At 43.9% G+C, this 25,925-nt stretch overlaps 1 protein-coding gene and 1 pseudogene across 3 annotated transcripts in view; both read left to right on the top strand.

The window, feature by feature from the left end:
• The window catches only part of DOCK8 (dedicator of cytokinesis 8), a 202,456-nt gene that overhangs the window by 10,436 nt on the left and 166,095 nt on the right, over positions 1-25,925 (top strand). The gene's annotated exons all lie outside the window — the stretch shown is intronic.
• Positions 9,862-11,698, top strand: LOC309847184 (importin subunit alpha-1 pseudogene; annotated as a pseudogene). The gene has a single exon. The product of its transcript is annotated as an importin subunit alpha-1 pseudogene (transcript).

Genomic DNA, 25,925 nt, shown 5'->3' with positions numbered 1-25,925 from the left:
AAGGTTCTTGTTCTACAAGAAGTCATTCTCCAGGGGTGCCTGGGTGGCTCAGTCGGTACAGCGACCGACTCTTGGACTCTTTCTGGGTTGTGATCTCAGGGTCATGAGATCGAGCCTTGCATCAGTCCTGCACTCAGCGCGGAGTCTGCTTGACATTCTCTCTCCCTCTCCTCTGCCCCACCCCCTCTCATGCACTTGCTCTCTCTCTGAATAAAATAAATAAACCTTTAATTAAAAAAAAAATAAAAGAGGTTATTTTCCAGTGGCAAGATCATAAAGTAAAGCAGGAAAGAAATAAGGAAATACAGGTAAAATGAGTGCTACGCAGAGAATGCTCAAGAGCCGTGTGGCGAGTGTGGCTACCTCAAAAGAATGGACAAGGGAGGCCTCCCCGAGTGGCTCAGTGACGGGGACCGGGACTGGGTGGGGGAGTCAGCGAGGGCCGTGGCTGGAGTAAGAGGAAATCTGGTGCGCTGGAAGCAAAGAAAGAGCCCGTGTGTCTGGAGTAGAGCAGGTGAAGGGAGAGTGGGAGAGGTGAGGGAAAAGTAGGCAGCAACCAAATCCTTCCAAGTCATGGGGAGAGTTTAAGTATTACTCCCAGTGCCGTGGGAAGGTTTCTGGAACAGAAGCGTGATGCAATTGACTTTTGTTTAAAAGTGCGCTCTGGCTTGCCCACAGAGAAGCAGAGGGTGGGAACAAGGAGTCAGGTTCTAGGGGATGTTGGTGGTGGCAGCTGGGTCTTCAGGGGAGAGGGCTGTCAGGTCAGAGATGCAGCTTGGAGATTGAGCAGATGGGTTAGATGTGGTCCAGGAACAGTGGGAGAAAAAGACAAATCACTGTGTCTCTGGGGTCGGAGTTCTGGGTAGACAGGGATGCTTTTTTTTTTTTTTAAGATTTTATTTTTCATTTATTTGACAGAGATCACAAGTAGGCAGAGAGGCAGGCAGAGAGAGAGGAAGGGGAAGCAGGCTCCCCGCTGAGCAGAGAGCCCAATGCGGGGCTCGATCCCAGGACCCTGGGATCATGACCCCGAGCGGAAGGCAGAGGCTTCAACCCACTGAGCCACGCAAGCGCCCCAGGACATGGATGCTTTGCACAGAAATTGAAAAGACTGGGTGAGGAGCAGGCTTTCAGGGTGAATCAAGAGTTTAGTTGGAGGCATTTTACGTCTAAGATGCATATGAACAGTGCAAATGGAATTTTCTACTATGTAGGGAATATAGTAGTAGGAAATTTCCTATTATGTAGGTTTATTTAGAAATCTGAGACTCAGGAGAGAGGTCAGTGCGGGATACTTAAATGTGCAAGTCATTACCATGCTATTTTTCAAAAAGGAAGAAAAGAAAATATTGCAGTTATCTGGATAGATTTTGATAGCCATAGAGCTGTGTGTATGGTATGAAATCATTCTTAATTGAAAAATAAATATGTATATATCTCCCTGTAGCGATAACAGATCAATGCATATGATAAGGAGACCAGAAGGACATATGTGGATGGGTTATCAGTGTTACACCTGGGGAGTTAGTTGTGTGACTGATGATTTTTGTTTCCTGGCATGTGAAGCGTGTGTTTGCATGGTATGTATATTTTCCAAATTTTCCTATGAATTTTTGTAACTGGGAAAGGTGAGATTTCTAAAAGAGATAACGCCATGATTTCCATTCGGGGAAACTGGATAAGGATGGTGGCATTGAGTCATTATGAAAACCTGGAATCCGAGTAAGTTTTGGGTGGCTGACTTGGCACTTCTCTCGTAGAGTTTTTGTTTAAGAGAACATAGGAGGCTGCGCACTGATGTAGAATTAGCCCTCCTGCCCTGCGAGAGGATTTTATTTTTTACCTTACTGAAGGTGATGTGGTCACTTGGAGGTGAAACTTCAGGAGCCAGGCTGGCCTTTGCCATGTGCTCTTTTTCCTGTTCTGCACCATCAGCAATGTTCCAGATGGGTCCGTAGCCTATGCCGGGGAGTCAAGACAGTCAGGGGAGGGCCGCGCTTGCTCTCTGAAGGTCTTTGTGTTTATAAGCTACGAAGATTTTTGGACTATTCGTTATGACAACATAACCAAGCCTACTCTGATTGATACAGAGAAGCATAAAATATACAACATATCTTATAGGGTAGCTCGAGATGTAGTCTCGGAGCTTGCACGAGAGGTCCGGATGGAACTCATTAATTAGGAAGTCATCAGTGAAGGTGGGAAAATGTAGTGGGAAAAGGAAAATAATGGGACGGGGCATGAGCCCCTGCCAGTTGGTATAAGAGGGAAAAGCTACAAAAAGAGAGGAAGAAGAATTGGGCTCAGGCCTGGCAGACAGTGTAGTGCTCGAAAAGCAAGCTAGTAGGGCAATTCGAAAGGTCAGAGCACAAAGGAAGAGCCATTGGATTTGCCTTGCTGGTGGTCAGCGTAAAGGTCTGAAAAGGCAGTTTTAGTGAAGCTGTGGGGAAGGAAGTCAGATTTCAGAGTGTTGGAGGGGAGTCAGGGCAGGGGAAATGGAGGAAGCTGGGAGCTTTAAAAAGTTCAGACGAGGCAGAAGAGAAAGTGGGTAACCAGAATGTTCCAACAGACCTTTGACTTTGGCGCAGACGTCACACACATGCTGGACAGAGCATGCTCTGACCGGAGAGGGAAAGCGCAGGTAAATTTCATTCCCATAAAATGAGTCTTAACACATGGATAAAGATAAGATCCAATACTGCCTGATAGATTAAGAACATTTTGCTTTGCACCACCGCTGAGACCCTTAATCATAAATACAATATTCTGTTTATCTGTTCTCTTGCGGGGAGATTCTGAAACTGTCTAGACACTGTCAGGTGTTATGTTTCAGAACTAAAAATTCTTTGTACTTTATTATCTTTATGTTTCTGTGCTTGAAGGACAAAAATTATAGGAAGGAGCACCGGGATCAGTTCCATTTTGCTACCTAACAAACCACCTGTTGTGGGTCGAATTGTGTCTCTCCCCAAAGATTCCTGAGCCCTGGTACCTGCAAAAGCCATCTTGTTTTGGAAAGAGGGTCTCTGCCGATGTAAGTTAAGTTGAGGTCATACTGTATTAAAGGGGGCCCCACATCTAATCGGTGTGATCCATATAAGAAGAGCCACAGAGCCACGGACACACACAAAGAGGCCACGTGAAGACAGAGGCAGAGACGGGAGTCACGCCTCCACAAGCCAGGGAACGCGAATCTGCCGGCAACCTCCGGAAGACAGGGAGTCAAGGAAGGTTTCTTCCCTTGAGCATCAGAGCTGGAGCATGGTCCTGCCGACACCCTGATTTTGGACTTCCCCTTTCCGGAACAGTGAGGGAATAGATAGCACTGGGTTTGTGGCTATGCGTCATGGCAGCCTGGGAAACTAATACGTTACCCCAAAGCTTATTGACTTAAAGCAACAGCAGTTTCTTGTGTCTCATGATTCTGTGGGTTGGCATTTCGGGTTGGGCTCAGTGGGGCCCTTCTGCTGGTCTTGCTGTGGTCATTGGTGTGGCTGCTATCATCTGATGGCTTGGCTGGATGGGATGTCTGTGATAGCCTCACTCACAAGTTTGGGGCCTCGGTGTTGCTGTCCCTCTTCACCCGGTCCTTATCCTCCAGGAGTCTGGCTCGCTATTCCTACTGGGGTGGAGGGAGCTTTCTAAGAGGAGGAGAGTGGAAGCCACAAGGCTCCTGGAGGCTGAATTTGGAGCTTATTAAACATTCCTCCTACCACATTGGTTGGTTCAAACAAGTTACAAGGCCAACGAGCTTTAATGGATGGGGAGATAGACCCGCCCTCTCAGTGGGAGGAGGTGTGGTGTGTTTGGCCATTTTAGTCTTTTACAGCACTGAAGCAAGCAAGCAATCATATTCCGCTTTAAAGTCCATGGATTTCAGCAGAAGGTCTTGTCATTCCCTGCTCCCATCACCGTACCCATTTTACTGGCTGGGAAACTGGGAACAGATTTAATGGACTCCTTCGAAGTTACCAGTGAGTCATGCTTTGTGAGAGGCTTCTCTGGCCCATGGACGTCAGCTCTGTGTCTGGAAGAGCTAATCACAGTCCTGCCTGGAGGCAGGTGAATGAACGTAATAGCTTCTTGGGTTTCTTTTAAATCCCGTAATTACATCGATGGAGCCGAGATGGCAGAGCTGTCTGGTGCAGAGGCGAAGCAGCAGTGGGACCATACCGAAGAGACAAGGAGCTCGGAAAGTCCCAGGTGTCACTCCAAGGAGCAGGATTTGAGGCTAATGACTAGAAATGGGGTCAGCAAGCTCTTTATTCTCAAGAGTTACCCTGTGGGCTTAGAGCTTCGGTGGTCCCGTGTGAGTCCTGGCTGGGAAGCATTAAGGTGAGTAGAAGAAGAAAGCACACCAAGGAAGGCAGAAAGACCGGCCTGTCAGGACGATACATGACGTGGAATTGCTTTTAGCTGCTGCAGGAGCAGACAACCCTACAAAACAGTGGCTTCGACAGATGGGGAGTTTATTTTTCTTACGTAACAAGAACTCCAGTGGTTGGCAATTCAGACCTGGTAGGGGAGATGCCACTTGAGACTTTGTGTCTTTCTGTCCCGTCATCCTTAGTGTGTGGCTCTCATGCTCATGGTCGTAAGGGAGCTCCTGAAACTCTACGCACCGGAAAAATATTGAGGACAAGAAGAAGACAGAAGGCCAGAGAAGCATGTTGGCTAACATTGCTCCCCTTTAAGGAACTTTCCCAGAAAAAGGAAACTGGACATTTGCTATCTATCACATTTGGTGGGATCCCTCTGCCTACAAGGGAGGTTAGGAAATACAGTTTTTAGTAGCCCAACACGTTGCCACCTCCAACAAAACCTGGGTTGAGTTAGAAGGAAGGGGATAATAGCTATTGATAGTCAATTAGCGGTCTCAGGCATAGTCCCCCTCCCTGCACATTGCAGTGGGCATGAATTAGTGACAGGACTTCCATTGTAGCATCATGCCACCCCCAACCCATTAATACTCGTGTCAGATTCAGGCTCATCGAATTCCATGATCCTAATGAGGAGGGATGATCCAGACCTCATGAGCTAGGCCTCATGAGGGGGGTTTCCTGGACTTATAGGTCCAGTATGATCAGGGTAAAAGAGCTGTCATAACAAGTCATTCCAAAATCTCAGTGAAATCACCCAACAAACATTTCTTTTATATTTATGTCACAGACTGACACAGGTTAGGTGGCTCTCCTCTAAGCAGTGGCTCTGAGACCTAGGAAGCTTCGATGTTATAGCTTGGCCATCTTGTAACTTTTAGATTACTCTGGTATCATTCAGCCAATGGCCAAAATGAAGAGATAGAGAAAGACTTTGTAGCTCATCGTTAAATACCTCAACTTAAAAGTGGTACACATCTCTTCTGCTCACGTTACATGGTGAGAACTACTTATAAGGCCTACTGATAGGCAAGGAGAGCTGGTGAATACGGTTCTTGTCTGGCAGTCACTTGCCAGCAACAGATCCTCCCTGGGAATGGGGAACATGAATCTTTGGGGGTCAACTAGCCATCTCTGTCACAGGGCCCCAGTCACAAATGAGGGGCTGTTAACCAAATGTCAGTGAACATATGGATAGGCCTGGTTTGCTGTGCTGTTGTCAGATAGATGAAGACCATGGGGTCTATGTCACAGGGATATGGTGTGGAGACAACCAGAGAAGCAATATCCAAACGTCTATAGCTAAGCACCTGAGATTCCAGATGGAACCACTCAGAATATAAGGCATACCCATCCTTTAAGGCAGGGTGGCTGACAGTAGGAAAAAGAAAAACAATTTAAAATCTCATTGAAATTGAGGACACTAGAAGTACTATGTGAAAGCGAATCTTTTCTAGAAACCCCACAGATTGGTAAGGAGCCCAGTTGCTCAGCACTTTTTTTTTTTTCTTTCTGAGAACAAGCATTTAAAAAGCATTTGAGGAAAAACCAGAAGATTAAGATATTTTTAAAAGCTTTTGAGTGATTAAATGAGAATTTTTTATTTGACAGGAAATAAGATGTTATCTAAGAGAAAGAAGCTTTCTAAAACATTCACTCCCACTGGAGGGGTAACCTTGTGATGGTCCCAGCTCCCCTCTGTGACAGCATTTTGATGAGAAGCTGAGTCACGTTGCTTTTTGTGACTGGCTTGCTTTGGGTTTGAGGAATCCTCTTGTTTGATTTGCCTTTTAATCATTTTAGTAACCTGTGAAATCAGTCTTCTCATTCACGTTATCCTTTGTAGTAATAAACAACTCAGAAAGCCCTCACTGCAGGGAGGAGAGAGCATAGACCTTCAAGTCAGAAACGTGGGGAGGCAAACAAATCTGATTCCTGTCCCGCTTCACTGATTCTCGGTGGGAGCATCTTGTGAAAGTTCTTTAATTTCCCTGAGTCTTAAGTTTTTTCGCCTGTAAAACAGAATAATACCTATGTCATTGGGTCAAATGATAAAATCCCTATGAAAATGGTACGTAAGTCAAAGAGCACAACACGCATATTAATGACACATTAATAATTAATAATTAATGACACATTTCTGTGATTCGTCAACGTGTCTTGTGTGATATACCTGCAACCAGGTCTCCAGCTAGGAAGGTGCTCAGAAAAGAAAACTAAGAGTGAGCACGGACAAAGTGAAAAAACAGCAAACACAAAGGATAGAGAAGTGTTAAAAACAGCTACCACAACATAAAGTCAGGTTTCAACCCATTTACTAAGCCTGTCCCCCAGAGCACGCACGCACTTGTACCCATGCACACACGTACACGCCACACACGCATTGTAGCTCACTCAAATGGAAAGAGATGTAAAGGCCAAGGGGAAATTTGGACCTTAAATTTCCCCATGACCTCACATCTTCTGAAAACCGAAAGAGGTGGTAGACACACACTGTTGCCTTTTCCAAAAAGTAGCTTCTGGGGAAAATCAGGGCAGTTCTGAAAGTCTGCAGAGGGAATGGTAGAGCCACTTAGATAAGGCTCATCCTGGGTCTAGGGATGTTTTATATGAGAGATGGGGAAGAAATATGGGAGGGCAGAGCCGTTCAGAGAAGATGTGGTTCATCCTAAAGATGACCTAGAAGATGACCTAGAAAAGCTAGAGTTACAGTTTGGAGACTGCAGACCTGTTTCCTAGACTTTCCTTAAGTGAAAGATGGTTTCTTATGACTAAAGCTCTATGTGCGAATTATAGAAAAAGCAGGAATGCACATGAAGCAAATATTTTTAAAATATTTTTTTAAAGATTTTATTTATTTATTTGACAGACAGAGATCACATGTAGGCAGAGAGGCAGGCAGAGAGAGAGGAAGGGAAGCAGGCTCCCTGCTGAGCAGAGGTCCTGATGTGGGGCTTGGTCCCAGGACCCTGGGATCATGATCTGAGCTAAAGGCAGAGGCTTTAACCCACTGAGCCACCACCCAGGCACCCCATCAAGCAAATATTTTATTTCTAGGGGTGCCTGGGTGGCTTGGCCAGTTAAGTGTCTGACTCTTGATTTTGGTTCAGGTCTTGATCTCAGGGTCATGAGATTCAACCCCTGCATCAGGCTCTGGGCTGAGAGTGGAACCTGCTTAAGATTCTCTCTCTCCTTCTGCCCCTTCCTCCTCCCTGCTTGCTCTCTCTTTCTCTCTCTCAAATAAATAAACAAATAAATAAATAATTTCTAGTTCTTTGACCAAAAGTTTGTCACTTTTAATAGCTTGATATATTTTTCACACAATTATGTGCATATTTTTTACAAAATTGGAAGCAGACTTATAGACTATTTTGTAACCTGCTTTTTAATTTAAAAATATATTATGAACTTTTCATGTCACTAAATATTCTTGCATGACATTTCTAAATGAATGCATAACATTTCATTGTGAAGATAGATTGTTATTTTTTTTTTCTTCTTGAATGATTCTTCAGTATAAATGCTGGAAATTGAACCGCAGACTCAAAGGTTATTCAGTGATTTATATAGCTGCCCAGTTGTCTTTCTGGAAGGTTTTGTGTGACATCTGTCTTTAGAAGGAAATTTAATTTAATTTAGGAAATTTAAAAAGATGGCATTCCTGAACTTTACCTTAATTCTTAGGGGGAAGTACCAAAAGATGGCTTATGTTCAAATAGATACAAACAGGTAAGATCAATTTTTTATAGATAGCTTCAAGTAAAAAGATCAACCTTGAAAGATCGAACTGAAACCATTATTGTGATTGAGTCAATGAACCCAAAGATAAATTTGGTTTGGACAAATACTATTAATTCATGAAGTTTCCTGGTAGCCAGTTTTAAAGTGAATGGTTTTCTGGATAATCTCAGTCCTATTTGAGGGCATCAGTATGCTGATATTAGTTACCAACATTTCCAGCTGTATCAAGAATCTATAAACTAGCCCTCTTGAGACAGTTAAATGCATATGTTCTTTTTTTTTTTTTTTTTTTTTTTTTATTTGTCAGAGAGAGAGAGAGAGAGAGAGCGTGAACACAGGCAGACAGAATGGCAGGCAGAGGCAGAGGGAGAAGCAGACTCCCCGCTGAGCAAGGAGCCCGATGTGGGACTCGATCCCAGGACGCTGGGATCATGACCTGAGCCGAAGGCAGCTGCTTAACCAACTGAGCCACCCAGGCGTCCCTAAATGCATATGTTCTTAAAGAGAATACAATTATATAAACGTATTAGATCACCTAGAAAAAATAATTTATTATGTACACTTTCTTTTTTGTTGCCAGAGTTATATGCTATTTACATTTGAGTCTGACATTCGGAGGCGCCTGGGTGGCTCAGTGGTTTAAAGCCTCTGCCTTCGGCTCAAGCCATGACCGTGGGATTGAACCCCATGTCAGACTTCCTGCTCAGCAGGGAATCTGCTTCTCCTTCTCTTCCCCTCCGCCATCACTCAGTCTCCCTCTTCTCTCTCTCTCAAATAAATAAGTAAAATCTTTAAAGAAAGATCTGGCATTTAATTCTCCATTATCTCCCCTTACTAATTCATTAATTAACTCAACAACTTATTTATTCATTCCTCCATTTGTTCATGTGACAGATATTTACTTGAGCACATACTATGTGTCAGGTACTGTTTTACCCTTGGGGGATATAGAAAGATCCTACCCTCATAGAACTTAGGTTCCAATGAGGAAAATAGATAACAAATACACAGATCAACATATAATATAACGTCAAGTGGTGTTAAGTTGCTGTGAAGAAAATCACACAGGGTGAGAGCTTTGGAGACACCAAATCATTTTTAGAGCGAACACGAATGAATGTTTGAGTCACGACTGGGTTCCAGTGCCCATTTTACCGCTTCCTGATCAGCTTTGAGCAAGTCCCTTAGTTTCTCTGGCCCTCAATTTCCTTATCTATTCAAAGATACTCTTGTATTTCCTAGTGTTGTTAGGGGGATTAAATGCGATTCTGTAGAAATTGCTTATCACGTTGGTGTTTGAGAAATATTATTCCTCTTTCTTCCTGTCTTTTGGGAAAGGGAAAGGGAAAACGATTTGGTATAAATAATTGAATTCTCATGTGAGATGAAGAAACTAGCATGTTCTTTATTCCATATTTAAGGAAGAGATGGGTAAAAATTTTTTCAAGTTTTTTTTTTTTTTTTTCTGAGCAAAATCAAATACCAGCTTCTTCTCAGGAGAGAAGGGCAGAGTGAGCCTTCGCATACTTAGACGACCTCTAACATCCCTTTCAGTGCTGACAGCATTTTGTCCTCCCCTACTCCATCCACTTGAAAGGGTGAAGGCCAGGCGCCAGACTCTCCTTGATAAGAAATAAAAAATGATAGTAATGTGACTATGAGTTTTTTTTAAATTCTGTTTTGCTGAGAAATAGAAAGATCAGTTGTATATGGTGTCTTCATTGACAGGGGGAGACTGATATAAACTGGGGAAGCTGAGAAACCAGTGGTGTGTTTCTCGCTGTGCCAGAAGGAAAGAGAGATACAATGTGGTCACTAATAATTATTTTAAAACATTAATTCTTGGGCCGTCTGGGTGGCTCGGTTGGTTAATAAGCGTCTGCCTTAGGCTCAGGTCATGATTGCAGGGTCCTGGGATTGAGTCCCACATCGGGCTCCCTGCCCAGCAGGGAGTCTGCTTCTCCCTCTTCCTCTGCCCCTGCCCCCAGCTTATTCTCTCTCTCTCAAATAAATAAATCCATAAAATCTTTAGCCACACTGTCCTTGGGGTGATCCATGCTGGACGTTTTTAGGACAGCTGACCCGCTCTGGCCTGCCCTGGACCACCTCCCGTGGAAGACTGAGCTGGCCATGTAGCCTTCTCCCTTTGTCTCATAACCATGGCCAACAAGAATGTTAATTCACCAGCTGCTCAGCTTAACAGATTCAAGGACAAGGGGAAAGACAGTGCAGAAATGAGGTGGTGCCGAATAGCTCCTTAGCCGAGGAAAGCTAAGAAGGTTGACCAGATGCTTTCAGCATCTGGGGGGAGCGTAAGCTGATTTCCTGATGATGCTCCCTCAGCGTTGCAGGAAAACCACAACAACTAGGGCACTGTAAATTGGTCTGTTGATGACATTGTCAAAGGCAAACATAGCAACAAATTGGAAAGCCACCTCCAGGCTGCTCACGTTGCTAGGAAACTGCTTTCTAGGGAAGAACAGCCCCGTAGATGCCATAATCCGGGCTGGTTTGATTCCAAAATTTGTGTCCTTCTTGGGCAGAACTGACTGTAGTCCCATTCAGTTTGAATCTGCTCGAGCTCTCACTACCATTGCTTCCGGGACATCAGAACCGACCAAGGCTGCGGTAGGTGGAGGTTCTCTCCCAGCATTCATTCCTCCGTTGGCAACTTCTCATGCCCACGTTATGGAACAAGCTGTGGGAGCTCTAGGAAACAGTGCCGGTGACGGTTTGGTTTTTCGAGACTTGGTTATCAAGCACGGTGCAACTGACCCGCTATTGGCTCTCCTTGCAGTTCCCGACATGTCGTCTTTAGCCTACGGTTACGTACCTAACCTTATCGGACACTTTCAAGACTTGTGGTAACAAGAATCCTGCGTCCCCGAGATGCTCTTGAGCTGATTCTTCCTACCTCACTTGGTCTCCCGCATCATGATGATCCAGAAATACTAGCAGATCCCTGCTGGGCCATTTCCTACCTTCTGATGGTCCAAATGAATGGTCTGAAATGGTTGTGAAAACAGGATTTGTGCCCCAGTTTGGGAAGCTTCTAGGAGCTACTGAATTGCCCATTGTGACTCCTGCCTTAAGAGCCACAGGAAATACTGTCCATGGGACAGATGAACACACCCAGGTGCTAATAGATGCAGGAGGGCTTGCTGCCTTTCCCAGCCTGCTAACAAACTGTCAAGCCAATGTTGAGAAGGAAACTACACGGACAGTGTCAAACACCACAGCTGGCCACCAGGACCAGACACAGCAAGCTGTGAATCACGGGTTAGTCCCCTTCCTTGTTGGTGTTCTCTCCGAGGCAGATTTTAAGACTCAAAATGAAGCTGTATGGGCTGCTGAGAAACTAGGTGACATGGAGACAATATAATGATGGAAGAATGCGGAGGTTTGGACCCAATGGGAGCTCTGCAAAACCACAAAAATCAGGGTACAAAGCTTCCTTAAACTTGATTGAGAAGGATTTCTCTGTAGAGGAAGAGGGAGATCGGAAGCCTCTGAAGGCTCTCGGTTCCAAGTTGAGGGTGGCACTCCTGGGACCTTTAGTTTTTAGCTTGTACACCTGAGGCGGAATGTGGTTTGTTGTGTGCTCTGTTTGGTTGGAGTTTGTCTTACGGTTTCTCTGCTAAGAACTCCTTTTCAGTGTGGTTTGTTATTGAAGCACCTTTTACAACGAAGATCTACTTGACCAGTTCTAGACTGTACAAACTGTACAGAGCTTCTCCTCTCAGTGGGCTTCTTATTTCTATGTTGAATCTTCTCTGTTGCAGTATTCTTAAATAAAGATTAAATTCTACCTTTTTTAAAAAAAATCTTAAAAAACCCTCAACATTAATTCTTGTACTGATGGACACCTGCTATGTCCTTCCCATGCGTGTAATTATATGTATTATTATATATTCATATGCATATAATTATGTCTTCTAGTATTAAATTATGTTGTTATAATTCTATAGTTCTCGTAATAGGCTCACGGGTGAAGGGTGTTCTTCTGATCCCAAGGTGTGGATTTGGAAACAGAGGCTGGCTCAGGTTATGCAGTTGTGAGTGGTAACGCAATGGTGGAAACCCAAGTGTAGGAAACCCAGCTAAGGCCAGACCCGTGTGGTTAACCCCTTGCTTCTTGTCATCGCCAGCACCTGCTGCCCACAAGCTGGCTCACCTGCCCACATCAGTTCTCACTGTGGCCCGGCCGTGGAATTTGTTGAGATTATTTTTTCCATATGCCGTGATACGTTTAGTTTTGCCTCAGATGGGCGAGCGGATTAGCTTTCAAGAGAGATGGACCGTCTCCACTCTAAACACAACTAGACGTGACCTTCCCGCATCTGAAAACATTGTGGTAGAATCCCTTCATCACTGCGCACATACCCTTTTATGGGGTTGGTTTTCTTTTTCTTTTTTTTTTTTTTTAAAGATTTTATTTATTTATTTGACAGAGAGAGATCACAAGTAGGCAGAGGGGCAGGCAGAGAGAGAAGGAAGCAGGCTCCCTGCTGAGCAGAGAGCCCGATGCGGGACTTGATCCCAGGACCTTGAGATCATGACCTGAGCCAAAGGCAGCGGCTTAACCCACTGAACCACCCAGGCACCCTGGGGTTGGTTTTCTAATCTTCCTATTAGAGTGGTCAACACTGACTTAGTTTTCCTCTGGTATTAGCTATTGAGTAGAGATGCATTTTCAAACTTAAAAATTCTTTTTTTTTTTTTAAGATTTTATTTATTTATTTGTTCGACAGACAGAGATCACAAGCAGGTAGAGAGGCAGGCAGAGAGAGAGGGGGAAACAGGCTCCCTGATGAGCAGAGAGCCCGATTCGGGGCTTGATCCCATGACCCTGAGATCATGACCTGAGCTGAAGGCCGAAGCTTAACCCACTGAGCCACCCAGGCGCCCCTCAAACTTAAAAATTCTAACTTCCCCTGCCCCCAAAAGCCCTAAAACTAGGACGGATGTCCTAAAAATACTGCCCTGCCTTCAGAGACTTAATCAACTCAGTGATACAATGCACGTAACTTGATTTTCAGACGGAAAGGAGGAGAATGGGACGTTGGGAGATGACCTCTCTGTATTTTGGTGTCACAAGTGGTAAAACACCTCATTTGAGATGTCACTGCTGGGTTCCACCAACACTGAGGTGTTCTGTATGTCCACACTCAGGCTGTACCTTGGGCTTGTGTCCCGGGAGCCCCGGAGGGACTCCTCAGTTGTTTGGTTATTTTCCCCTATATTCTCCTTGGTATGCATCTTTTTTTTTTTTAATTTTAATTTTTTAAAGATTTTATTTATTTATGAGAGAGAGAGAGAGAAGGGACAAGCAGACCTCATGCTAAGTAGAGCCCAATGCAAGGCTCTGTCTCAGGGACCTGAGATCATGACCTGAGCCAAAATCAAGAGTCAGATTCTTAACAGACTGAGCCACCTGGGTATGCACTTTTTAAAGTGCATCGCCCTGTTCTTTGGTCTCCAACACTGAACTTTCTATCATCATATGGCCTGGTTCATTTACCAGATTTATTTGGTCAATATCATATTTCTTCCTTTCAAAGAAACACCATTGGGGTACCTGGGTGGCTCGGTGGGTTAAGCTGCTACCTTCAGCTCAGGTAGTGATCTCAGGGTCCTGGGATCAAGCTCCATATCAGGCTCTCTGCTCAGCAGGGAGCCTGCTTCCTGCCCCCCCCACCCCGCCTGCTGCTCTGCCTACTTGTGATCCCTCTCTCTGTGTCAAATAAATAAATAAAATCTTAAAAAAAAAAAAGAAAGAAACACCATTCACCTATGTGAAGAGCTCTCTCTCTTTTTTTCTTTTATCTGACTCAAATACCATAGCCCAGAGAAAATCGGGACGTAAGTGAGGTTGCTTTTAGACCCCCTCCACCTTCCAATTCCCTTCCCTCTTTGGCTCCACCCATTTCCAGAATGTTCTGGGGTTCTCATCCAGACATGGTGTCCAAGCGTTCTAACTGTACCTTTCTTTTCCCCCAACCCCCTTCAAAACCAGCCACTGGCTGATGCATTCTTCCACATGAATTGGTTTGGGCTGGTATGGACTCAGAGTGTTACTACTCATGACTTAGCTGCATTTCGACTGAGCTAAATGCAGGGTTGCTGTCCGAGGAAGCAGAACTAACTCTGGAAAGTAGGGACTTTCCACGGACATCGTCACCTTAACAGATGGGCATTTGTGGCCTGATCTTGCTACCTCAGCCTGGGTGCTGGAGTTGGGTGCGGGCACCGCATGTGGCCTTACTGGAGAAGGATTACACAGAGCAGGGAGGAACGCGATGCCCCATCTTCTCCTTTCTCTCTTGAAGCCTGGTTGTCTTTGTAACTGCTCTTTCTGCTGTAATTACCTTTCCTACCTGAGAGCTCCCAAGACAGGGTGAAGGCCCAGGCAAAGGACTGTGGGGAAGATGCCTAGGATCTTGGGCCGGGGCCAAGAACGGCAAGCCTTCAAGTCCAGAGCTAGCCCTATGGCATGACCTTTTGGGGACAGATCTTCCTTCACCAGAGTGTTCACATCATCCCGAATTTGCCATGGTGAATTCTCTCCAACCGTAGGCTCTCTACAGCAGCACAGAGACAAGCCTCCACCCAACACATAGCCTGCCTCTGACCACAGCTTATCCCTTCCAAAGGTAAATGCAAGAGAAAAGTCAGTGATGTTTTAGATGGTTGTCAGCTCCCGTTGGACAGCCTCAGTACATTTTCCTTAAAAACGTTTAAAATACAATACCAAACCTTTCTTTTCTGTGCCTGGTCGGTGAGAGTGTATCGAGTCTGCCATGTTAATTTTGACCTTTCAGAGAACATGCTGTTACTTTTAATTATAGCATCGAGACAATTCGTAGCATCCTGAAAACTCCATGAAGTTGCTGTTGGCCCAAAGTCCCTCTCCCTTATTCTATTTTATTTATTTTTAAATTTTTATTTATTTATTTGACGGATCACAAGTAGACAGAGAGGCAGGAAGAGAAAAAGAGAAGAGGAAGTAGGCTCCCTGCTGAGCAGAGAGCCCGATGCGGGGCTGGATCCCAGGACCCTGAGATCATGACCTGAGCTGAAGGCAGAAGCTTAACCCACTGAGCCACCCAGATGCCCCTCCCTTATTTTAGACCACAGGCTGTATAAGCAGGAAGCACGTCTTGGGACCATCGGAACCTCTCAACAGGATTCCACACTCTAAGGATCTTTTAAGTTGTCCTGTGTCTTGGACAAGCATTTACTGTATCTTGAGGGGCATGTGGAGCTCAAGATGTGAGGGCAAGAGAGGGCTGAGTTGTTTATTATTAAACTGACAGGAAACAGCCCAGGCTCATTTGCTGCTGCTTTCAGCTGGGCAAAAGAGGATAAATTAATTGCTTTATAGAAATTCCTTTCTGCATTCTTTAGGAAAAATTTTTCCATGTAAGCTAAATGATGAAACTGAGCAGTTTGGGGCTCAACAACTTTGACATTGTCCCTTGAAAGAATGAAACAATTAAAGAAACTGATTTCCTTGGAGAAAAGGCCAATTATAATAATATAGGTACTCTGCAGAAAATATTCACAGCAGCCTCATCACACGATCCTGTAATACCATGTAATATTGGGTTTTTCCTTGCTGGGATTTCCCCACACCCCCTGCCTTTTTTTTTTTTTTTTCCTTCAATGTTTTAGGCATACGATGTATTCACTGAGCACACCTAGGGGATCCTTTCCCTCTCATTTTTAGAGTTATCCCAGTACCACCATTTGGGAATAAACAACATTGAAAGGACCCAAAGGGGAAGAAAACCAATTTAAAAAAAAAAACACACACACACACAAAATCAAGGGCAATTGACTAAGAGAGTTGGCAGGATGTGTATAAGCCCAGGGAGGGGTTTCATGAAGAAGGAGAAGGTCACTAGTATCTGATGCAAAGAAAGGTCACGTTAGACAGGACAGGAAAGAAATCACTGGTTGCCCAGGGAAAGGTCATCAGTGGCTAGATCAAGGATAGCTTCTGCAGAGGGGCGAGGGTGGACGCCTCCTCAGGGCAGGGCAACGGAGCAGAGAGGAAGTGGAGGCTTGGCGGTCAGGGCCAGGGGAGAGAGGAGCTTGACGATGAAGGTTTTCCTTTCAGATGAGACTGAATTGAGCCGGTTTCTAGGAAGAAGCAAGGAGTCAGGGAAAGGAGGGTGCTGGCCAAGACAGGATATGATGCTGGAATCAAAACTGAAATAAAATTTTCTGTTCTGGGTGCCTTTTCTGCCTTCCCCATCCCACATCCCGGACGAATATTTGGTGCATGAACAGATTTTGGACTTTGAAGAGCTCCCCTTTTCTTGTGCTTGGGATTTGTTCCTTGGTGAAACACAAAGGGACAAAACTGTACATACAAGAAGAAAATGGTATTTGGTGGAAACTCTCCCTTCCCTAATTGCTCTTAAATCCTTTGCCCGTTGCTCGTATGGGTATTTGAATGACGTTTGGAATAAATTCCAAGGCTGCTTACCCCTGGAAGGATTCATGGTGTTGGAGCTGAGTTCAAAGTCTCAAAAACAAGCCAAAGCCTGTTCCTTTCAGTAGTCAGGATAAAGTTTAATATCCTTCTTCGGAAAGCTTTCACGCGTTAAGTTTGCCACTGCTAAGCTGCCGGAAAGGGAAAATGCCAGAAGTTTAACTCCTATAGCAACTTTCTGGTGCAAGTTACATAACCGTTCTGGATTTGAAAAGCGCAGGTAATAATACCTACTTCTTGGGGTTGTTGTGAGGATTAAATGGGCCAATTAATACAGTCCCTGTCAGACAGTAAATATGTACTAGGTGAGTAATATTGGTTACGGCAGCAGGCTTTTCCAGGTTGTAAGGGTTACAGACACTGACTGTCAGGTTACCTCTGTTCATAGTGGATTATTTAAAGGATACACCACAAGGTAAGGAGAACAGGAGACTACTTACTCAGCACACTGAGTCTGCAAATCTAAGGGCAATTCTTTTTTCTCTCTCTCTGTCTCTCTCTCTCTCTCTCCCCCCTGTGAGCATTTACAAACTGCAGGTTTCACATGAAAATCCAAATTTCCAGTAGCACTAGGCATATTCTGCGGCTCTGTCTGGAGCTCAACAGTCCCTCACATCTGCACACAGGTCTGGGATCTCAGGTTTGCCAAGATTAGTGCCAATCCCTGCCAAAAGTAGACATGGGCCCGAGGCCTCCATGTAAGGCCATGCAGGTTGCTCACTGTGCAAGGCACCCAGCTATGGGGCCAAATATGGGCTAAGTTCCTATGATCTGCAAAGGGCAGTTATTAAACCCTGACGGATTTGGGACTTGGGGTCTCCTTTTCTTCTTTTCTCTACCTGCTCTGCCTTCCTCATCTGCTCACCCTGCTGCGTCTTTCTGTCTCATGGCCTCCTCTCACTTGTAGCTTCTACTCCTTGACTCCTTCTGTCTGGGTGTTTCCGCACCTGTGCCCACCCCACTTCCCAAATCAACTAACTGATTTGCCCAAGATCGTACAATTAGTAGGTGATGAAGACGGATTTGAGCCGAGCTTATCCCTTGTTGGAAAATGATTACTGTGTAAGTTAGCATGAAGACATTGAAGATAATTTCTTATTAGATTTGCTTATTAATATGATTTTTTAAAAGATTTTTATTTATTTATTTATTTGACAGACAGAGATCACAAGTAGGCAGAGAGGCAGGCAGAGAGGGAAGGGGAGGCAGGCTCCCCGCTGAGCAGAGAGCCTGATGCGGGGCTCCATCCCAGAACCCTGAGATCATGACCTGATCTCAGGTCTTAAGCAGAGGCTTAACCCACTGAGCCACCCAGGCACCCCTTAGATTTGCTTATTAAAAGAAATTCTTATATAGATTTCCTTGTTAAATGAGGACAGGCTTTCTTGTTAACTTTTACGCATAACCCACATGCATTTAAACTGACTTGTCATTTCCTGGTCTAAGGAAAACTCGGAAAGGGGCCAAGTTGATCCCAGGGCATTCAAAGGCGCTAAGTGCTTTGTTCTGTCCTTGGCACAAGGGTTTGATTCAAAGGTGTATTTGTCTGGGACTAGCCGTGAAAACCTGGTTTTACCTTCTTTACTCTCTGTCTCTCCTGGCGAAGGACCGGACCTGCATTCTCTCATCATTGCGCTTTGGAAGTCATTATCTTCCTCAGCCCCTGAGGCCCCCGTGGGATGGTCTGGGCTTCATTTCCTCAGAGTTCCCGTACGCAGTTAGCGGAAGCAGGGTGACATGAACAGTGACCTGACACCACGGCCAATTTCGTTTCTGTGTTATTCTCTCAAGTGACTAACCATTCAACCCAGTGAAACACTTCCTTTATGCTTTAGAGGGGTGGGAATTACAAGCATAGGTCAGGGATTCCCGACACCTTGAAGTCATAATGCACGGATTTCTTCTGACTTAACGATTGTACTTAAATGCAACTTTCTATAGGAGCAAAGACCGCCATGGACTTTCTTGAGACTTAAGAGAACCGAATTCTCATCTCCTCTTTGCTTGTTAGTTTAGGGAGTGGTTCAACCTCACGGAGTGTTTTCTGACTTGGCTCTTCCCCTCCCTGAGTACTGTGCCCTTGTCTTGCTCACTTCCCAGGCAGTGAGGCTCTGGGCAGAGAAGGTGGGCCTTTGCAAAGTTCTAAATTTATGCCAAAATAAGATCCTAGCAAAGCTGGAGACACGTTCCCCGTCTTCTTGTGGAGAAGACCTTGGGCTTGACCGAAATCGATGTGACGGGAAGAGTTGTGTGGGTCGGCTTTGCACCCCTGATGTGCGATAGCTTCAGTTCAGAAATCAGTTTTAGGTTTTTCGTTTCTAAAATCTCATTCATGTTAATGACTGTGTATTAACGTCACCTCAGTGGGCTCAGTGCCAAGTCACCTGGTGCAAAAGGATTTGAACACCCTCAGGGATCATAACTCCACACTGAAGCATGAGAAAAGGAGGAGTAGCCAACATTTTGAATTGTGTTCAAATGCAAATTTTTGTAAAACATGGGAGTATTCAGGAACTGGAGAAAGTTAAAGCTTTACGTTATTCCCCTGTGGATGTTGAGAAGTAAAGCTATTTTCTCGTGTGTTTAATATTTACGTAACTGCATAGGAGTTTAGTTTAATAGGAACCACAAAATCAACAGTAAGATACATTCTCTTTTAAATAAGATTTTATTTGTTTATTTGAGAGAGAGTGAGAGAAAGAGAGAGAGAGAGAGCACAAAAGTGGAGGCAGAGGGAAAGGGAGAAGCAGATTCCCTGATGAGCCAAGAGCCCGATGTCAGGCTCGATCCGGGGACTCCGGGATCACGGCCTGAGCAGAAGGCAGACTCTTAACTGTCTGGGCCACCCAGGTGCCCCACGTGACGAACCCTTTTGTAAGGGAGGAGCAAAGGAACTTATTTTTATAACTGGGTAGAGATGACATCAAGGATCCAGCATCAGGATTTTTATGGCCTGTAGTGGATGGAAACAAGAATGAGGCTCCTTCTGAGACCAGCCGGAAGGACTGTTTACGGAAAAGACAAAGAACATGGGGGCCTCCTGACAAGTGCTGGCAGAGGACGAGTGTTCAGCCGAGCGGGTGGGAATGTGCCCACCCAGCCCAGGGAGACCCCTGCGAGAGGACACGGGGCTCCTTAGGTCAGAGGCTACGTAGGCCTCAGAACTGGCTCCAGGCCCTCAGGTCTTCTCTGCTTCCCTTCCCTTTTCTGGAAAACGGGGCTATTACTTATCCCGCGGGAGAGCTGTGTGAGGGCGAGTGCGGCTTTACAGAATGTGTATAATACTCAGAACTTATAAGGATGTGCATTTCAGAAGTCTCGGGGACGTTTCCTTTGCTCTGAGCTGAATATGTTAGTTGAGGTGGGGTCTGGTCCCATATTCTTTTTTGGACAATTCTCCCTCATTTTGGCCATCTCCTGCCTCCAGTGAAGGCACCAAAATGTTCTCTTGCCTCAGATGCCTGCAGTCATGAAACAGCAGGACCCTGAGCTGAAAGCTCACTGGCTAGTGTAATGCTTGGTTCAGAATAAGGACGCTTCTTACAAAATACAGAAACCCAGGCATCAGGGCTCATTTGCATATATGCTTCTCAAGGGCAGGGGACCTTTGCTGTTCTCACTGTGGAACCTTGACAAGATGGGTGCTTAATAATTGTTGAAAGAAGAAATCAAGGTCAGACGTCTGGGTTTTTGTCTCCCCTTTCCTTCCTAGTCTTCCTAAGAAATTCTCTTCATTCTACAACTTTCCTGATCTGCTCTCCAGAACATTGGCCCTTATGGACCGGTCTTCCTCCTCCCCCACTAAAGAGCTCTTTTTGTTTTCTTTTTCTTTTTTCTTTTCTTTTTTTTGGAAAAACATTTTATTTATTTATTTGACACAGAGAGAGAGAGAGACAGCGAGAGAGGGAACACCAGCATGGGGAGTGGGAGAGGGAGAAGCCAACTCCCCGCTGAGCAGGGAGCCCGATGTTGGGCTTGATCCCAGGACCCTGGGATCATGGCCTGAGCCAAAGGCAGACGCTTAACGACTGAGCTACCCGGGCACCCCTAAAGAGCTCTTTCCTCAAGTGAGCAATAGTTAGCCATTAGTAGCTTCCTGACTTAGGAACAATGCGGTTTCTCTAGCGTAAGAAGCATGGTTCGCATCCCCCAATCTATAATAAATGTTGAGGGGCACCTGGGTGACTCGTTTAGTCAGGTAAGCATCTTACTCTTGGTTTCACTCAGGGTCCTGGGATCAAGCCCCACATTGAGCTCCACACTCAGCGCAGAGTCTGCTTGAAGAGTCTCTCCTTCTCCCTCTGCCCCTCCCCCCGTTTACCCGCTCTCTTTCTCTCTCTCCTCAAGTAAATAAATAAATAAATAAATAAAATCTTTAAAAATAGGTATGATTAAATAAATTTTGAGGGAAATATAGTGGTAGTTTGGGTTTGGGGATTTGGTTATTTTGGGGTGCATTTATTTGTAGAAAATGGCACATTTTGGCTAAATCTGAGGAGGAAATATAATCGTTGGTCAATGAATGTCTGTTAGCATCTTGATTTTCAGCTTCACTGGGTAGGCAGGGTTCGTTAGGCTAAGGGAGATGGTCAGATGGCGGAGTCCAAAGTCTGAGGGTGGGGGAGTTAGAAGGCAAGGGCAGGATGGCCGGTGGAGCTCCAGGTTCTTGGCTCACGTCAGAGAAGCGGTTCTGAGGCTTGAGAGTACCTCAGACTCACTTGGAGGCCTTGTTAAAACACAGAAGGCTGCGCCCCCACCCCTGAGTTTAGGCCTCAGTAGGTCTGAGGTGGGGCCCAAGCATTTGCTTTTCTAACAAATTACCGGGGGATGCTGATGTCGCTGGTCTGGGGACCACACTTTGAGAACAGTTGCCATCTAGAAAGAATAGGAAGATACAGCTGATCTTACTGGCCTCTGCTTAGTACATGTGTCCCCCTCAAGCTGAAGCTGGGTTCGAGAGCGAACAACATCTTTCTCAGTCATCCCAGTAAATTCCACAATTTAAGGAAGAGGAAACCGACAAGAAAGGAAGGGGTTAAAATCGTCCCGTTTCACCTCAGAGTCAAAGGCATTTTTGTACTTCACAGCTGCAGTCACCTTCGGGGGTAGAGGCCACAAGTCTCTGGGGGTCTTACTGAAGGAACTTCACTAAGACACAGACAGGCTGCCAGTTCACTGCCTTGGTTGTGTATCCAAAAACAAATAGCCTTATTCTAGGGTCTTGGGTGGAAAAAGAGTGTGTGACCTCTCAGCGGCCAAGGATCTGGCCAAGCCCAGGACCAGTGATCTGGATAAAGCGCAAGTCAGAATGGAGAAACGAGGTGCTTTGAATTAATGGCACCCAACAGTGTTTGTTGAGTTTAATGGAATTCAGGTGGATCAGGAGGGGAACATAAGGGCTCGAAGTCTCCTGAGAACACAGTTTTATTTAGGAATTCCAGGAGACGAAGGAACAAAATAATAAAAGAGCCCTCAAGAGACTCTTAAGATGCTCAGGCCCATTCCTATGTCTCAGCAGAAGAATTTATGTTATTTAGAAAGCTGACGACATTGTAGCTTAAAAATGTGTGTGTGTGTGTGTGTTTGTGTGTGTGCGCGCGCGTACATAGTTTCTGTCACAAAATTAGGGCAGCCACAGCACAAACTATACGGAAAAACAGAAGAGAATAGAAGAAAAGATTCTTGTCTCTCTAACATACTTGTGAACAGCATTTCCTGCTAGTGGTTTTCCTTCTATGTAATTTTAAATTGTGTATTTAGATTTAAAAATATATTTTTTAAAAAAGCTTATATAATCATAGTGTCTAAGAGCCCAGTCTCTGGAGTTGGATAGCGTTGGTTTCAAATCCTGACTCCAGACATTTCCTGCCCTGAGTTTTGTACTTGTCCGATGGGGGAAGACACTCCATTCACAGTGCTGCTGAGGAAATTCGGTGGAAAGGTCCACATCCCGTGGTCAGCGCAGAGCCAGGCCTAGAGCAAGCACTGGATCCGTATTGGCATAATTTTCTGTTCTCACTAAGAAGCCATGCCTACGTTCCACAATCCTAATAATTGGTAATATTATCGACATCTAGAAACATGCCTATTTTTATTTCATGAGTCTGGTAAGATTTCATTCCACAAATTCTTCTGTGGTTCAGACTGTGCTTGGAAGAGGTTCTTTGACCAGCTTACTGAGAGCTCTTATTCCTTGGGTTTTCCTCAGAAATTAGACTCATCGAGGAGCAGTCCAAGCCAAAACATACCAATGACCATTGGGCTTGGAAAGTTTGGTTCATTTGCTCCCTAGCAGCCTTAAATTCTAGCAGCCTTGCTAGAGAGCAAATGAACCAAAGGCTCATTTGGAGCTTGGAGGCTGCTTCCTCCAAGACCACAAACTCTGTATCATTGCAGGCATCACTTACAGCCTTGTTGATGGTGGGTTGCTAGGGAGATAGGTGAGAAACCGTGGGTGGAGAGAGGAAGATCTCTTACCTCTATTGGACAAACAGCTGTAAACTCAGGCTTAGCCAAATCTACATCTGCAACCTGGACCTATCATTTCTGCCCCAGACCTGCTTATCCTTTCACCAACTTGACTGCCGCTGGGTGTCCTCTTGGGACCACAAACCCAGAATGTCTGAACCAAATCTTCAGGCTGACAGAAGGTAACCACACTGTCCTGAGTTTTCTAGATGCCCTGTAAATGAAGAGATTAATTTTAGATAGCAGCTTCCTGCCCGTAAAGGGAAGAAAAGAGCTCGTCATTGAAGACCTTAGTTTTGTTTTTCAGATAAACAGATCTTGACACTACAGGACAATTATAGGTACAATAAGCAGAATAGCCAGCTGGCTCATGAACTCCTTAAATTTGATGCAAACATGTTGTTCATTCTCTTATACTGCTAAAGTGTTAATTGATCAAATAGTATGAAGAACAAGTATGCAAATCCTTTGGCCCAGGAATTCCACTTCTAAAACCTTATTCCACAGCTATACTTATAAATGTGTGAATTAGCAGATGTGTCATTTACTGAACGTTATTTGTGCTGGCAAAAAGTTGTAGACAACATGGGAATGTTGTCAAGTTAAGTCAGTTAAATGGATTGTGGTAAATTCATACAATGTAATATTCCTTCATTAAAAAAAGGAACAACTGTTGTGTTCCCATTTGTGTACAGTATTGGGGAAAGAATATGTATATATGTATTTGCATCTAGACTGCATCTGTACAGTAATATCCACAAGACACTATTATGTAGATTGTCTATGGGGAAGGAGCTTACATAACTGGAAGACAAAAGTGAGAGGGCGACATTTTATAATGTTCTTTTTTATATTTAAAAGTACAAAAAATATTACATACTCAAAATAAAAATAGGATAGTTTACAACTATATCTAGATATTACATATAATTTTTCTTTTTTTCCTTTTTGGTTTATAACTAGTTTTTAAAAATTCGTTTAATCAGCCTATGTGTATAAACACAAAGGAGAGGTTTAATATTATTCCATCTGCAAAAATTAGCAAATATTTAGAAAGCTAGTATTTTTTTTTTTGACTCTGAGTTTAATTCTACTGTGGTGTGAGACTACCTGTTCTATGTGATTTCTGAACTTTGAAATTTGTTGAGACTTGATTTTTGGTTCAGTATATGGTGACTTCTGATAAATGGCACAGGAAGAATGTGTACTCTGTCATTAAGTGTAGATTTTCTGTATAAGTGAAATAGATCAAGTTTGTTTATCATCTTCAAATCTTACATATCTCTGATTTTTTGCTTTACATGTTCTATCACTTACCAAAGGAAGTATGCAGAATTCTTTCACTAAAATTATATATTTGATGTTTCTCCTCTTCTGCAGTTCTTGCTTTATATGTTTTGAGCCTTTATTACTTTGTGCATACACATTTAAGATTACTACATCTTTCTGCTGAACTGACTTCTGATCATTCAAAATGTCTTCTTGACCTTTTGTCACAGTTCTTGCTTTAAAGTCCTTTTTGCCATATTATTGTAGTTACACCAGATTTCTTTTGGCTATTTTTGCCTGATTTTTTTCCACCACTTTGTAAGGAGTTTATCTAGGCATTTACCCAAGACAAATAAAAAGAAGATGTTTCTAAAAAGGTTTGCCCATGAATGTTAATAGCAGCTTTATTTGTAATAGCTAAAAACTGGAGAAAACTCAAATGTCCATTAACAGGTGAACAGATAAACAAATGGTCATATATCCACCCAGTGGAAATCGTCTGTAAGGAAAGGAAATGAACTACTGAGAGATGCTACAACATAGATCTCAAAATAGTTAGGGAAAGAAGCCAGAAAAAAGGAGATCTATTGTATTATTCTATTTATGTAAAATTCTAAAGAATACAAACTTATCTATAATGATAGATGACAAATGAGTGGTTACCAGGGGAGCAATGGGTTGGGGGAAGGAGGGAGATTAAGAAGTGGCAGGAGGAAGTTTTGTGATTGCAGTGACGGTTTCATGGGTGTAGTTTGTGTCAAACTTATAAATTATCCACTCTAAATATATGCAGTATATTGCATGTCGGTTATGCCTCCATAAATCTGTTAAAAAAGAAAAGTATATGTGTCTCTTGTAAGTAGCATAAAGTTTTTTTATGTAATCTGATGATCTTTGTCTTGTAATTGGTGAATTTACTCTAACTACAGTTAATATAATCACTGACATGTTTGAGTTTGTTTTTTTCCCTGCACTCTTTCCTTCCTAAGACTGAGATAACTTATCTCAAACATGATGCTAAACCATTCTACCTATTTCCCTGGGTCATTCTAAGGAATGAGATCATTAGATGTAGAAGTCTCAGTGAGTTATAAATCATTGTAGTTTTCAATTTCTTTCCTGGTTTTCAGAAATGAGCAAGATGAATCCTAGATAAAATTCTAAAGCAGATGCCCCTTTTCAACAGAAAGGTTTATATTTTGGCAGATTGCCTAGCCCTTTTTTTTTACCTTTTGAACCCCTTCATTCATTTCTCCCGTGCCTTTTGGCAAGCACTAATCTGAGTCTGTATCTATGAGCTTGTTTCCGGTTTTGTTGTAGATTTCATATGTAAGAGATATCATACAGTATTTGTCTTTTCCTGTCAGATTTATTTCACTTATCATAATGTCCTCAAGGTCTGTACATGTCATTGCAAGAGGGAAGATGTCATTCTTTCTTTTACTTTTTTAAAATATTTTATTTATTTATTTTAGGGGGGGTGGCAGACAGAGGGAGAGAAAGAGAGAAAATCCCAAGCAGACTCTGTGCTGAGCACAGAGCTCCATGCAGGGCTCAGTCCACGACCC

Source organism: Mustela nivalis, assembly GCF_964662115.1.
Source record: "Mustela nivalis genome assembly, chromosome: 13".
Taxonomy (NCBI): Eukaryota; Metazoa; Chordata; class Mammalia; order Carnivora; family Mustelidae; genus Mustela; species Mustela nivalis.
This window is presented reverse-complemented; position numbering and strand designations above follow the sequence as displayed.